This window comes from Astatotilapia calliptera, chromosome 17, assembly GCF_964374335.1.
Source record: "Astatotilapia calliptera chromosome 17, fAstCal68.1, whole genome shotgun sequence".
NCBI lineage: Eukaryota > Metazoa > Chordata > Actinopteri > Cichliformes > Cichlidae > Astatotilapia > Astatotilapia calliptera.
The window spans coordinates 29,107,041-29,120,338 of NC_137438.1; the positions used below are offsets into that span (position 1 = coordinate 29,107,041).

The 13,298-nt window shown below is 37.6% G+C and overlaps 1 protein-coding gene across 2 annotated transcripts in view; it reads right to left on the reverse strand.

Annotated features, from left to right (window-relative positions):
• The window catches only part of iqsec3a (IQ motif and Sec7 domain ArfGEF 3a), a 120,389-nt gene that overhangs the window by 67,553 nt on the left and 39,538 nt on the right, over positions 1–13,298 (reverse strand). The window lies entirely within an intron of this gene.

Sequence of the window (13,298 nt, forward strand, 5' to 3'; positions counted from 1 at the left end):
GCATTGCAGCCAACTGACCTCAGTCTCACACTGACGGAAAGAAAAAGTTTCTGAAGTGTTTCTGAAACTGTTTAGAGGCACTAAGCCCAGATAAAGAAACAACAGCTATTAAAATGCACAATGTCAGCTTTCAGCCAATTAGCAGCAAAGGCCCAGGTCCTCTCTAATCACCAGGTCAAGATTAATCATTTTTCTTCACCCTTAGTAAAAAAGAAAACAAAAAAACAAACGGCATGACACATTTCCGCCTTTTTCATCATTAATCTATGACCTAACCCCTTGCCAACCATGAACATTCACAATGCTTCAACAGGGGACATTCCACTGATTTTTACTCAGTGTGCCACTTTTAAAATGCCATATGCTGATGTGACTGCTCAGGGCTATAAGTGGGAGACCTTGAGTGTGAGTACAGTGTGAGTACAGGGAATGATCTGTCTGCTGGCATTATGGTGCAGTTATGAGATGTATATTGCATTGGAAATGAGAAAAATGGGGCAGATTTTGAGGGTGCATAGCTCACTTAAACTTTATGACTGTAATGGACCCATTTCAAATGCTTTATATATAAAAGTTAAAGACAAGTTGCACTAACTTTACTGTGAAAGTTTACTGGGAATGTAAGCTAAACCCATAGAGGCTTATTATTTAAGGACATTTGAAGATTTTGAGTTAAATGCTGACTCTAAAGTAAGTCATTTCCATTAGTTTTAAGAAATTTCTAAATATATCAATGTACATTTGGAATTTGACCAACTTATGCTGGCTTTTTGAGACTTTAACTCCAAAAACCTAAATGGCAATATAAAGTCGCTACAATGCTAACAATGATGTTAACATGCAGGTTTAACAGATACTTAAGTTTTGCAGACACACGATCACTAACCCTTTAAGATGCATCAGCAATTTTCCATGTGTGACAAGTGAATAAAGCCCCATTTATTCACAGACCTAGAGACTGGTCTGTGACCATCAGGCAAATGGCTGTTGCTAGCAAAAAATTGTGTATTCTCCAACCAGTGGACAAAAAGCTCCCTGTTATTTCATTGTATTATTAATGACCCAACTGCTAGCATATTTCTGTAGTCATAGCTTGAATGTATGGTCTTCAAACACTCAAGCTAATATTTTTTGCGTTCAAACAAAAAGTTACACCTTTTGAAACACGTTGGCTGGAGAACTTTACTTTGACAGCAAACCTCCTTTTCTAGACGAGTACTTAAGTGAGTATTTGGAGGATGGAAGGATGACGCTTAAGTAATTTATGCATTGAATAACACGAGAAACCTCAATAATTTTTACCATGTTTGTCATCTTAGTATGTTAACACTGACAAATTTAAACCGCAATGATCAAAGCTGTTAAATTTCATGGTCGTATAAAATTTAATGGTGTGTATTTGAGCCCAAAGTCCTGTATGCTTAGCAGATGTTTCAAGTTCCTATCAGGAATACTTGGATGCAGTAGAAAGTCATATAAGATAGATAAGATAAGATAACTCTTTATTGTCATTGCACAGTCATACATAGTACAGTAGTACAATGAAATTGGAATATCTGATTCCTTCCATGACAGATAGCACTCCATTTTAAAGATAACTCCATGAACTGTATCAGTTAGTTAGTTAGTTAGTTAGTGTGTACATTTTTATTGTTTGTACGATAAAATTGATGATGCAAGTGTATTGGGCTATGAAACTTTAATGTGGTTGTTGATGAGTGAGGTTGACAGAAGTCAAGAAATCATTCTTTGGGTGCAGTGCAGAGGAATCTCAGATGATCTGGAAGTGTCTGAAAGTGTGGACTGATTTTTTATATTTGGTTTTTGCAGTATTTACACCAAACCATTTTTTTAGTATAAATGCTGTTTTGTTTTGTCGTTTAATGCCGGACTACTTTCCTGTTATTCATACTGTGTGCAATATACAAGTTTAGAGAGTTACAAAAAACATAAATACTGCATTTTCTCTCTGGAGTTAAAGACATCCATCTGGTCTCTCTTCAGAGCCATATATCTTGTCTTTCAGTCTTTGTTTTCAATGATCAAGGTCAACTGGAGACATTTATCAGCTGCCCACACACACACGTCTGCAGCGCCATCAGTGCGAGCCACCCTCTTGTTTCAAAGGAGAAAAAAAGTCCGGAGAGGGACAGAGAAATCATTTTTTATGCTTTCTGCATATTGTGTAATTTACAGAAAGCTGGCAGCACTTTCTTGTCCATTCTTGTGAGAGAGGCTTCAGTGTAGGATGGATTACAAATATAGACATGACATGGTTAAATCATGAGATAGCCACAGATGACTCACATGGTTAAAGAGTATCTGTATTGTTTTTTCTTCCTTTTATTTTTTCTTTTCTTTTCTTAACAGAAAAGCTCATTTTGAATTCATTTTCTACAAGAAGATGTTGTTAAAATTGTTATAAGATGCAGTAAAATCTTCTCTTCACCAAAAAAGGCTGTTTTTAAATGGCTGATGAAACCTACCCTATGCAATTCACCTTCAGTGGACATGCAGTGATGCATGGTGTGGGGCATCACCCTTCTTTGTGCTGTGATCAATCTTGAATTGATTGATTATGTAGATGCCAGTCAATACTGTGCTCACTTGGGTGGAAGGACAGAGCTCATAAATACAACTGTTTAGCATGAAAGAGGAAAACATTTGATCCCTACATTCTGAGCAAGCAGAATAAGCAGACGACTAAGATCAATGCCAACCAGTTTGTGTCTCCGAAAGCAAAGAATGGCCCTTTGGCTCTTGTTAAAATCCCACACAGGCTCTTGGGTCTTTTGCTAAGGGCCAACGATTTGTATCACAGGTTTTGCAGGTTGAGGTAAGAATGCAAAAAGAGTTGCAACACAAACAGCGCGTTGCCTCCTGCTATAAAGAGAAAAAAGCCAGAGTTTTCTTTATCGTGTTGAATTTCAAGAGTAAACAAGAGGATACTCACCCCAGAAGGTTGAAGGAACAAACTAGTAGCACATACAGTATGCAAGTACATACAGAGACCAGTAACCACAGGCATTCCAATGCAATGTCAATGAAACATCTTCCCAGCAACAACAGAGTACAGGGTATAAAAACAGGATGGGCTCGTGAAATATGCAAGCCAGTATTTCAAATTGAATCTCTTCAAAAGCTGTTGCCCCAGGTTGTGGGTAAAAGCGAGAAAGACAGCAAGCAATGCGGAGACAGAAAGAGAGAGAGCGGCAGTGGAAATTGCATCGTAGATATACGGTAGACACACTGCAGTAATATATAGTTATATACACAGCTCAGGAATCATGGGCAGGACTTCAAGGATGGAAAATGACATACACCATCATTCAGTGTCATAAAATGTCCCCTATAAAACTGGTGTCAACCCTTCAATCTAGAAAAAAAATGTTCCTACATTAACAATTTGCCTTGTGAATATGGAGAATTTGCTCAATGCATTAGTTTCAGTGTATGATGGACTTATACTAATTACAGCAAACCATACTATATTCATGAAAACGTTTCAATCGTCCTGCAGCTTTCAACTTCGACAGGAGAGCTGGAGGAAAATTCTAGAAATCATCAAATAATGAATGTTTGTACAAAATGTAATTGTATTCCATTTAGACGTTGTACATATTTCAATCAGTGACACAGAGAAAGTGATTGACATTCCTAGAGTGATGGTTGTAAACATCCATTCTTTAAATCTTGCTACTGTGGTGCAATTACAATCACAATTTTGATTGTAATTACATCAATCAAATCAAAGTAAGCCAGTCGCCGTTACTATGATGTGATGATTTCATGTGTATTTGCTGTTTTATGCAGAGATATGCAGTTTTCCCTACATGTGTTAGAAAATGTTTAGATGCAGATATATTGTCTGGAAAAAGAAGGGCAGATTGGCAGCACAAGTTGGTTTAAAAAGGCTAAAGTCTATGTGAAGCCATGACTCACTGCTGTCAAGTCTGTTTGGAAGCCTAAAATCAAAAGACTTATGATTAAGTCTCTTGGACGTCCAGGTTATGTTACCCTGAAGATTTTGAGTCATGCATCGCAAACGTCATTTAGTACTTGTTACTAACACACTGACCGCAGCCAAGTGCTTGAAACTACCTTCACACACAAATGTAACACCACATTTCTCGTAAATGGATTTACTAGCTTCCCGTGAGCATGTGCATCATGTCCACCCTGCAGTCCATGTCATAAAAATCCTGAAAATCTGATAAACATTTACAGTGTGTCCACTGCAAAAGCAGCTTTTTATGGATGCCTGACAGAAAGGCACAGAGAAAAGGGGGTGCGGTCAAGAACTACAATGCCCGGAGAAAGATTCAGCGGCTGCTTCGCCTCGTTGCAAGAGGAACAAACAATTGAGCCCGCCCCCCCCCACTCAGACGATTTCACAAACTAATTGCCTATTATGTGGCCTGTCAGGGGGAAATAAGAGTGTTTTTCCTGTTTTTGGCTCTTTTCCTTTGTCACATATTAGAAAACATCCTAAGGCAGATTCCCCATGCAGGAATTTGTATTTGAACTTGGCTCTCTTTAGCGACACAGAACACTTGAAACTGAACACTTCAAGGATCACACAATAGCATATTCACGATATTTACAGTAACAAGAGAAACTTGGAAAATGCTTGTTTGGTGTTAATATGGAAAAAAAGTCTGAGAACTGTTGAAAATATATATTAAACTAAACTTCATAGACATGCAAGCTCTTGTGCTTAAGAGAATGGGACTAAATCACATGTCTCACACTGCCTGTTGTCCAAGTGAATCTGAAATGTTTCACCTTTCAAATTATTAGACAAAGGTGCTTATGAACTAATATGATAACTGTAGTAGTTGTAATATGCTGGCCTCTTTCTACTACCTTGCAACTCTACTGACAATAAAGAAATATGATTATTCAGCAAGCATGGTACTTGTTTCATTGTAATTCATCACATGGTTATGATCAAAGCGCTGGGTGTCAACCTGAGTTTGACAAACTCAGTTACATGTTGTCTGTATGCTGATGTGAAACTGGAACAAAAGAGCTGAAAAAGCCGCTGATGTGAAATGTCAAGGTAAGTTAACTGTGAGTTTTAGCTGTGAGTCAGTGCTGTACTGCAGTTTGAAGACAGATGTACATTTTCTGCAATTATTCACAGCTGTGTGAGCATATTTGTGGAAAATGCATCAGAGTGAAAAGGGATGGAATGAAGGAACATGAAATGATGTATAGATCATGATTCAATTATCCCCCCCAACCCGGTCTAAATGAATACCACAAAAACACCACGTAAAAAGTCCATCCTCTTTTCACATGGTGCACAGTCATTGGTGAGTAACAATATTTGTCACCACTGAGATTCCCTTTACAGCAAGCAAATATTCAACTTTTGAAGAAAGAATGAACCCTGAACTGTTATGAACCACACATTTTTTTTACTGAGTATTTTATTACTCATGTACTTATTAAATCAAAGAAGGCGAGCCACCCACATCACTCACCATGATCCTGAATCTCCTGGGAGCTACTTTATGTCATGTGGGCGAGTGAACAGAGAGATACTATACTGGCAAATATAATATAAATATAAATTTAAGACTACCCTGATTAAAGTATTCATGTATGTTTTGATTTTCTGGCTGAGCTCGAAGTGTTATTTGGAGAATTAAAGGTTAGGCTTTCAAGGGTGCAAATCAGAATTTCTTTAGCAAACAGCTTTTTGTGCTAATAATTTATAGTCAATCAATCAATAGTCAAGAGGAGAAAAGTCAGATGCATTTGGTTCTTCACTAAAAAAAAAGTCTAGGTTACCTGAAACTGCTCAGAACAGACTTCAGTCTAAGTGGTTTTATACAAAATATTGACGTGAGTGACTTACTGATTACATGTGTAGTCCAGCTACTGGAAACATAATCTCAGCAGACAGACACCCACAATTACCAATAGGCCCAACTATATCACTCCAGCAATACTTCTAGTATTTACTAGTACAGCTTAAATCTACAGTCGTATTAAAAAGAAACTTCACCCTCTTTCAGTTCTAATGTATTATGTATTAAACTATCAATATTTATTTTAAGTTACGCCGCAATGCAGAAGTAATTTGGGAAATTAAGTACAGTCCACTTTTTACAGCAACAACTTAAAGTAAGTTGAAATAATGACTTTATCAGTCTCAGACTTCAAGTGGAGGAATTTTGTCCCACTCTTCTTTACAACGTTGCTACAGCTCATCAAGATTTGTGGATAATCTTTATACACAGCTCTCTTATGGTCCAATTTGTGGCTGTTGCCACAAATTGATTTTCTTTTTCTTTTCTGTTGTAGATTAGCTGCTGTGCTTGGGATCATTTTCCTGTTGCATGACCTAATTTGGGCCAAGCTTTAGCCGTCAAACAGACAGCCCTAGTTTTGAGTCTAAAATTATTTTGTATACAGGATTTGATGGCTGATTCAGTGACTGCATGTTTTCCATGTCCCGTGACTGCAAAAGAAGCCCAAATCATCCCTCCACCACCATGCCCAAGGTGTATACATTCCTTGTAACATGACTGTATTTATCCTAAATTAGTGCAGCAGTCACAACTGTTACCGGTCCGTGTGTCGCTTGGCACCGGGCCGCGAGAGTTGAGGCTTGGGTGTGAAATTGATGGTTTTCAGGGTTTTTATCGTTAACTCGGTCTTTTCCCATGTTGTATTTGTGTGTCTTATTTTGAAATAAATATTTACGCGTTACCATAGCGACCAGAGAGGATTAAGGGGCAGAAAGGAGGATGTTACTTTCAATGTTGTTGGCCCATTTTCAGGAGGTCGCCGCTAATAAAGTTACACAATTACACAATGAATTCATGTTTATTATTATATTTACAAAATATCGCAGTTTTTGTCATGGTGGTATCATTTTATTTTGTTGTTTTATATCCGCGACACCTTAAAGGCCGGTCCGTGAAAATACTGTCTGACATTAAACCGGTCCGTGGCCCAAAAAAGGTTGGGGACCGCTGCTTTAGTGGACTACTCCCAACTGTCTGCCACTCTGTTGTTTGCTAGTTTAGCATTATCATAATGCTACAGATGTCTATTTTGTTTTTTTTATCTTGAGAAAAATATAGCCTCACTCAAATAATCAGGAAGTAAAAGATGGTACCTATCAAATCAAGTGCATTTCAGCAAAACAGTTCATTGGTTCAAGAATATGAATTACTAACATTACTTCTAACCTTGGTGGATGTTTAAAGGTTAACTAAATCTAAGTTACATTTAGAGTAGTCCATTTGTTTCCATTACATTGTGTAGGACAAGGATGGCTTTCCTCCTTAGAGAAATTCATGATATTAATTTAACCTGTTCTAAATATTAGAAATGGTGGGCAGCTGCAGAACTAGCTCCTGATATCAGCCAGTGCCTTGGTCAAGGACACAATGATGAGGAAAAAATTGGCCAGGATTTAGAGCAGGTTATGGAGTTGAATGTGAATGTACAATCTTCCTCAAGCAGTGGGAACATGTGTGTGCAACCTGAGGCAATACTTTATTATTTATTATTTAGTGTATTCTGCAAAGCTGTATGTATTAGAGCTGTGTTTCTTGAATATTACGTGATTCTGGAGGTAGTTTTAGGGCCATCCAATATATCAGAATTCGCTAAAGTGTATTGGTAATTTGGGCGCTATCTTTTTTCTTTTTCTTTTTTTTTTTGATAATCTGGAAGTGTTTTTAGTTTTTCGACAGCATGTGTTAACTATACGTTATAGCAGAATAGGAGAGTCAGAGGATGAAGCCTTATCAGGCATTATTTAGACTGAGTCACCAATGTTACTGAGAGGCTCATGCACGTGTCATGAGGAATGAAAATGAAACTGCTCAATCGAAATATTAATACAGAGAAAAATAGTGAGTGAGTGAGAAATTTCCCCAATGGTTAAAAATAACTTTGTTGTATGAAGAATAAAGATGAGTTCTGAGAGGATTATCAATACAGTGCTGAAACTGATTGTCTAAGAGATTACAGCCTAACAGAGAACAGAAGAGTACGGGGGATGAAAATACACAAATTTCCAGAATAATTTAGACAAAAAGGATGAAAGGCAGACTGAGGTACTGAAATGGAGGCTCAACTGCAGTGATATACTGTAGAATATGGACCAATGGAGACAGAGATGAAGGTATACTGGGTGAAAATGCTGTAGATGAAAGGCCCAAGCCAGGAACTGACATTAAAATTTGCAGCTCCCAATCATTTTTCCCCTTAAAAAATATCAGAATAATTCATCAGAAAAATATGCTACATGACAGATATCACAGTAAAAAGAGAAAATGCATGCATGCATTCAGCACGTTTACTCTTTTCAAATACATTGATTTTAAATAATTCTAAAATGAACATTTTCTATAGAAGTAGCATTGTGTAATGTTGGCCACCATAGTCCAGCAATTACTACAAAGCATCTGCTGCGCATAGATCTAATTAGATTCACACCAATACCAATGGAGCAACTTGAGGCTCAGTGGCTTGACCGAGGACCAAGAGGGAGGAGTTGGAGATCTTTTTAGCTTAGTTGGTCTGGCAATATTTTTATTTTGTTTTATTGTATTAGCAGTAACTGTTGACACAACACAGTCTTATGAAACTCACTGATGATTGCTTGCTATCACCCATCCAAGTCTAATATTCAATCACTTTTTAGCTTTGTGTTGCTCTCCAACATCAGTTAAGGGAAGTGCAACTATTCATAGCTAGCCACTAAGTTTGACAGACGTTCAGTTGATGCTGGACAGGTAGCATCTACTGTAGTATAAGACCTGCAAAATGACAGATGAGAGCAGTGAGAAGAAGCTAAAACAGTAAAGTTGGAGCTTTAAGCAATCTGCTTTTTTGTTAGTAGATTTATCATTATGCTAATGATGCTGCTCAAAGTCAGCCAACGGGGGATTACATCTGTTGGATTTAAGGCATTTATTTTGGTAGCAGCTGGCTGTGATATTTTTCAGTAATAATAAAAGTCATACAGTTCCAAATTAAACACTTTTGCTTCAATGCTAAATATGCAGTCATGGTTTAAAGAAAGTACACCTTCTCTTAATTCTAAAGTTTAACATCCCATTTTACAGGTTGCTGGTCTGGAGCACTCAGGTGTGTTAACACAATGCCAAGGAGGAAAGACAAGATCAATTCTCTTAAAGAAGCAGCTGTTGCTACCCATCAGTCTGGGGATGATTAAAGGTCTATTTCCAAACAATTTGAAGTTTCCATCATTCTACAGTGTGAAAGATTTTTCACAACTGGAAAACACTCAAGACAGTTAAAAATTTCCCAGGAGCGTACGTCCCAAACCCCGTTGTTCAACTGAGGTTTGGATCATTTTAGAACCTGGTCTTTTTGTTCTGTACTTATACAGTATGTAAAACCTTGGACTTGAAAGTGGACTTACTTTCATTTACCATAAGTGTAGAAAAGGCAAATACAGAATGTTAAAGAGAATTGTCAACACATTGGTGGACTACCCAACACACACAAGGTGAAAGCTGTCCTGTACATACAGGATGATCTGCTTGTTGTATGCAGAGATAAAGAGATAAAGGCACAAGTCTATGTCTAATAAAACACAAAAGTGGGCATACCTATACACAGACTCAAGTCAGTACAACCAAATAGTTGATAAAGCCAAATATATACACATGGATATACACATGACACAAACATGCACCTTGTTCATTGTATCACACACACTATGTATACAATACAATACAATCTTTATTTATAGAGCACATTTAAAAACCAGCGGTATACCAAGTGCTTAACATAAAAGACAGAAAAGTAACATGAGTATTATACGATATTATTATAGTATCATATTATACCCCATAATGTCAAAGCACTTTCTGAACTGTACACTTGCTCTTACCGCAACTGATTAAATGTTCAAGGTCACACTGCTGCCTTCAACTGAGGTCATTTTAAACTGTTTCAGTGAACAACTAACATCAGTTTTTCTAGAGAAGATTATATTCACAGAGTTTCAGTGTCAAGTTATTTAATTTCCTTCTTACTGGGTTTATTTGTCACCAGCACTTGGTGTTCCGAAAAGGAAAAAAAATTGAGTGAAGAGGTCATTTATTGCAACAATGGAGCCGAGGCAGGAGAGGCATGGTCTAGCATCAGGCACACCATTCGCTCCATGCCACGTTCTCCATTATCTGTCACTTTTCTCACACACTCATACTTCAGTATCTCCTCATCGGTGAAATTGCTTTTAAAGGAATGGTGAAAAAAATGTTTCACTCTGGTTATTCCAGGGTGGAAAAAAAGGAAACTCCAGCTGTGGCCAATCTTATGTTTCCATTGACTCCACAGAAAGTGGCAAGATGCTATCCCCTCACCAGGATGATAAGAACTGGGCAAAATTCAATTACATCTCAGTGAAATGTGAAGATTCTTTTAAAAACCAGAATGGGAGTCACTCTATGTCAGTGTGGGCTTTCACAATTATTCTTTTCTCCAGCTATGGTCTTCTTTGGAGATGATGTGGGCTGTTACTGAGTGGCCAGACTGATTGGTAATGTCAAAGCAGGTCTATGTCAAAATGGGCTTAGCAGGCTCCTAGAGAAACAAACTAATGATGCGTTTTATGACCAGGTGGGCTGAAAGAGTTCAATGAAAAGGAAAGGTCTGATCTGCTGCAGACTCTCCACATACTAACAATGCCTGGAACATTAAAGACTCAAGCCACATTAGCGCCACCTATGAGTCAGTAGCACTTTTTTCAGCTTTGTATTTGTCCTTTTATTTGAGGTCTATTAAACCATATCTTGATAAAAAGGGAAAATCTGTGTAGACTGGCACCACTGGTCTGAAGTAACGCATGATGACCACCCATCACCTCTTCCAAGCAAAGCTAGAACTGACAGGGTATGACAGTCTGACATGAACACTGCAAAGATGACTCAACCCCCACCCTTCCCCCTTGCCACCAAAAATAAATCAAATAAATAAATAAAGAGCATCACTGAAGTCATGGTAACAGCTGCATTGTGCACAAAAGCATGACTAAATGTTGCCTTCTTTCATTTCCTTTCATCAGCAATGAATGGTCTGAAGGTGGTTCACATATTATAAATTAATGGGGAACGACAAAAGCCAATTTTAAGCTCATACATCTTTCACATAAAGTCTTATCTTACCCAGCTGCTCAATATTTTCTATACTGATCACAGACAAGTGAAATGGAAAAGCAAAGCCCATTCAAATAAGATATTATCTCTCTGGAAACAAGTACCTACATCATTAAATCTCACTATTCCTTCCAGCTCATTCTCAAAACTAAACCACGGCCCTTCACTCCCACTCACTTTCCTCGTCATCCCCGTCTCTCATTACACGGAGCGAGGTGACAGCAGAGCGAGGTAGCCTTGTCAGCAGTTTTCCGTGTCCTCTCCTCTTCCTCTACCACCTCCTCTTCTCCTCTCTTTTTCTTGTTGATCTACCGTCATGAGGCTGTCGGCTAGCTGTCAAGGACAAGGACTCTACCCGGTGATGTATGCTGAACGTGACAGAGTCACCCACACGTGGGGTACCTAAAGTCATTTTACAGAGCATCGTGGTGAACAACCTCCACTCTGTTAGATCACTACATTGTTTAGTGTTTGTGTGAACAGGAGCGAAAGCCAAATATAACACATTTTGCCATTTTTCTCTTTTACCACCTGACTCTTCTGATCATGTGGTTATTTGGAAGAACCCAACAAACCCAGATGTTCAAGGTGCCACATACGCCGAGACACAATCAAGGATGGGTAAGTGCTGGGCTTTAAGATTTAGGTGTCAGAGGCTTAGTAGCAGTTTGAAAACTGTCATGAGCTGCCTGTGTTTTAAAGTATAGATTTTTTTTTAATAGAGGACTCACTGGCTGAAATGAAAAAAGAAAACCAATTCTATAAAATCTAATGTCAGGCTTACAAAGCCACAAGAAAAGCAAACACAATAGTAGCATGGGATAGCATTACATAAGTCAGATGAGTATAAGAAATATACTATATCAGCACAGCTAGCCAAAACAGAGAGAAAGCGGTAGCTATTAACACTTTAGACAGTCCTCTGAAAAAGTATTTGCCCCCCTTTGCATGCTTGTAACACACAGACATATTAGATCACCAAGCAGATTTTAAAATTAAATAAATGTTAAAATACAAATTTAATTTATTAAGGAAAAAAAGCTGCGTGACCCTGTCTCTCTCCCACCCCTCACTAGCTACAGTCAACCGGACCTTTTGAATCAAGAAACCACTTAAATAGAACCTATAAGATAAAGTGAAGCAGGCTAGAAGATCTGAAAAAAAAAACATGCCAGGTTTTTTTCTATCTACACAAACTGTTAAGTGGCAAAATCAACAGGGCGCAAAAATTTACAAGCAGGTGACTCTTAGATGTATTTTTTATTAGATGTATTTATTTATTAACTTGTGCATTTATTTACATTGTGGCTGCTTTTGAATATCTGTGTCATCTCTTAATATCAAATCTAGCCATTCTTTAGCAACAGCTGTTTTTACATTTAAATAACCAACATTTTTGTTTGATTACATTTTTAATAATAGTAGTCATGGTACTGTTTATTTTATTAAAAACTGTACAACAAGTTTTGTCGTGAAAAGTCAGAGCCAAATTTAAAACCAGTTTAGTGGCCTGTTGATGTGTGTTTCAAATCTAGGTTGGATTATAGTTGAAAATAAAGCAACTGTCTATATTGGAAGTTGACTTTTAATAAACTTGCAATAATTACATTTAATTTAGATCATCTTTTTTAAAAACACGTGTCTCTAAACCAAAGGTGGCAATACCACACATTCAGACATAGCAGTAGATGATGTTTTTAAATGTCTGTTTTTATCAATAAGTACTATATGCACTTTCTGTTTCCATGCACAGCCATTAAAAATCAAATTGGCTTCTAAATATATATTTTTTTTAACTTTCTTTGACCCTCTAGACCAGCTCTCCCCACATTACATCAATATCTTGCAAGTCTAGAAAAGCAACTGTTGGACAGAAAAACGTCAAATGAGTGGTAAATATTTTGGTTTTCTAATATATTCCTAATCTTCAGTGTATTCAGCAATCATACTTTAGACCAACCCGTTTTACCTCTCGTTTGATTTGCACTTTAGCTTGGGGAAATAGTTTTTTTTTTGCTGATCTTTTCTATCTTCTGCTATTAGACTTGTACTATGCTGTTGTCCTCAAAGGAATTCCAGTAGTACTTGGTGTTGACTCCAGTAAATTCTACAAGACCTGCTGTTTAAATTCCCGCCCTC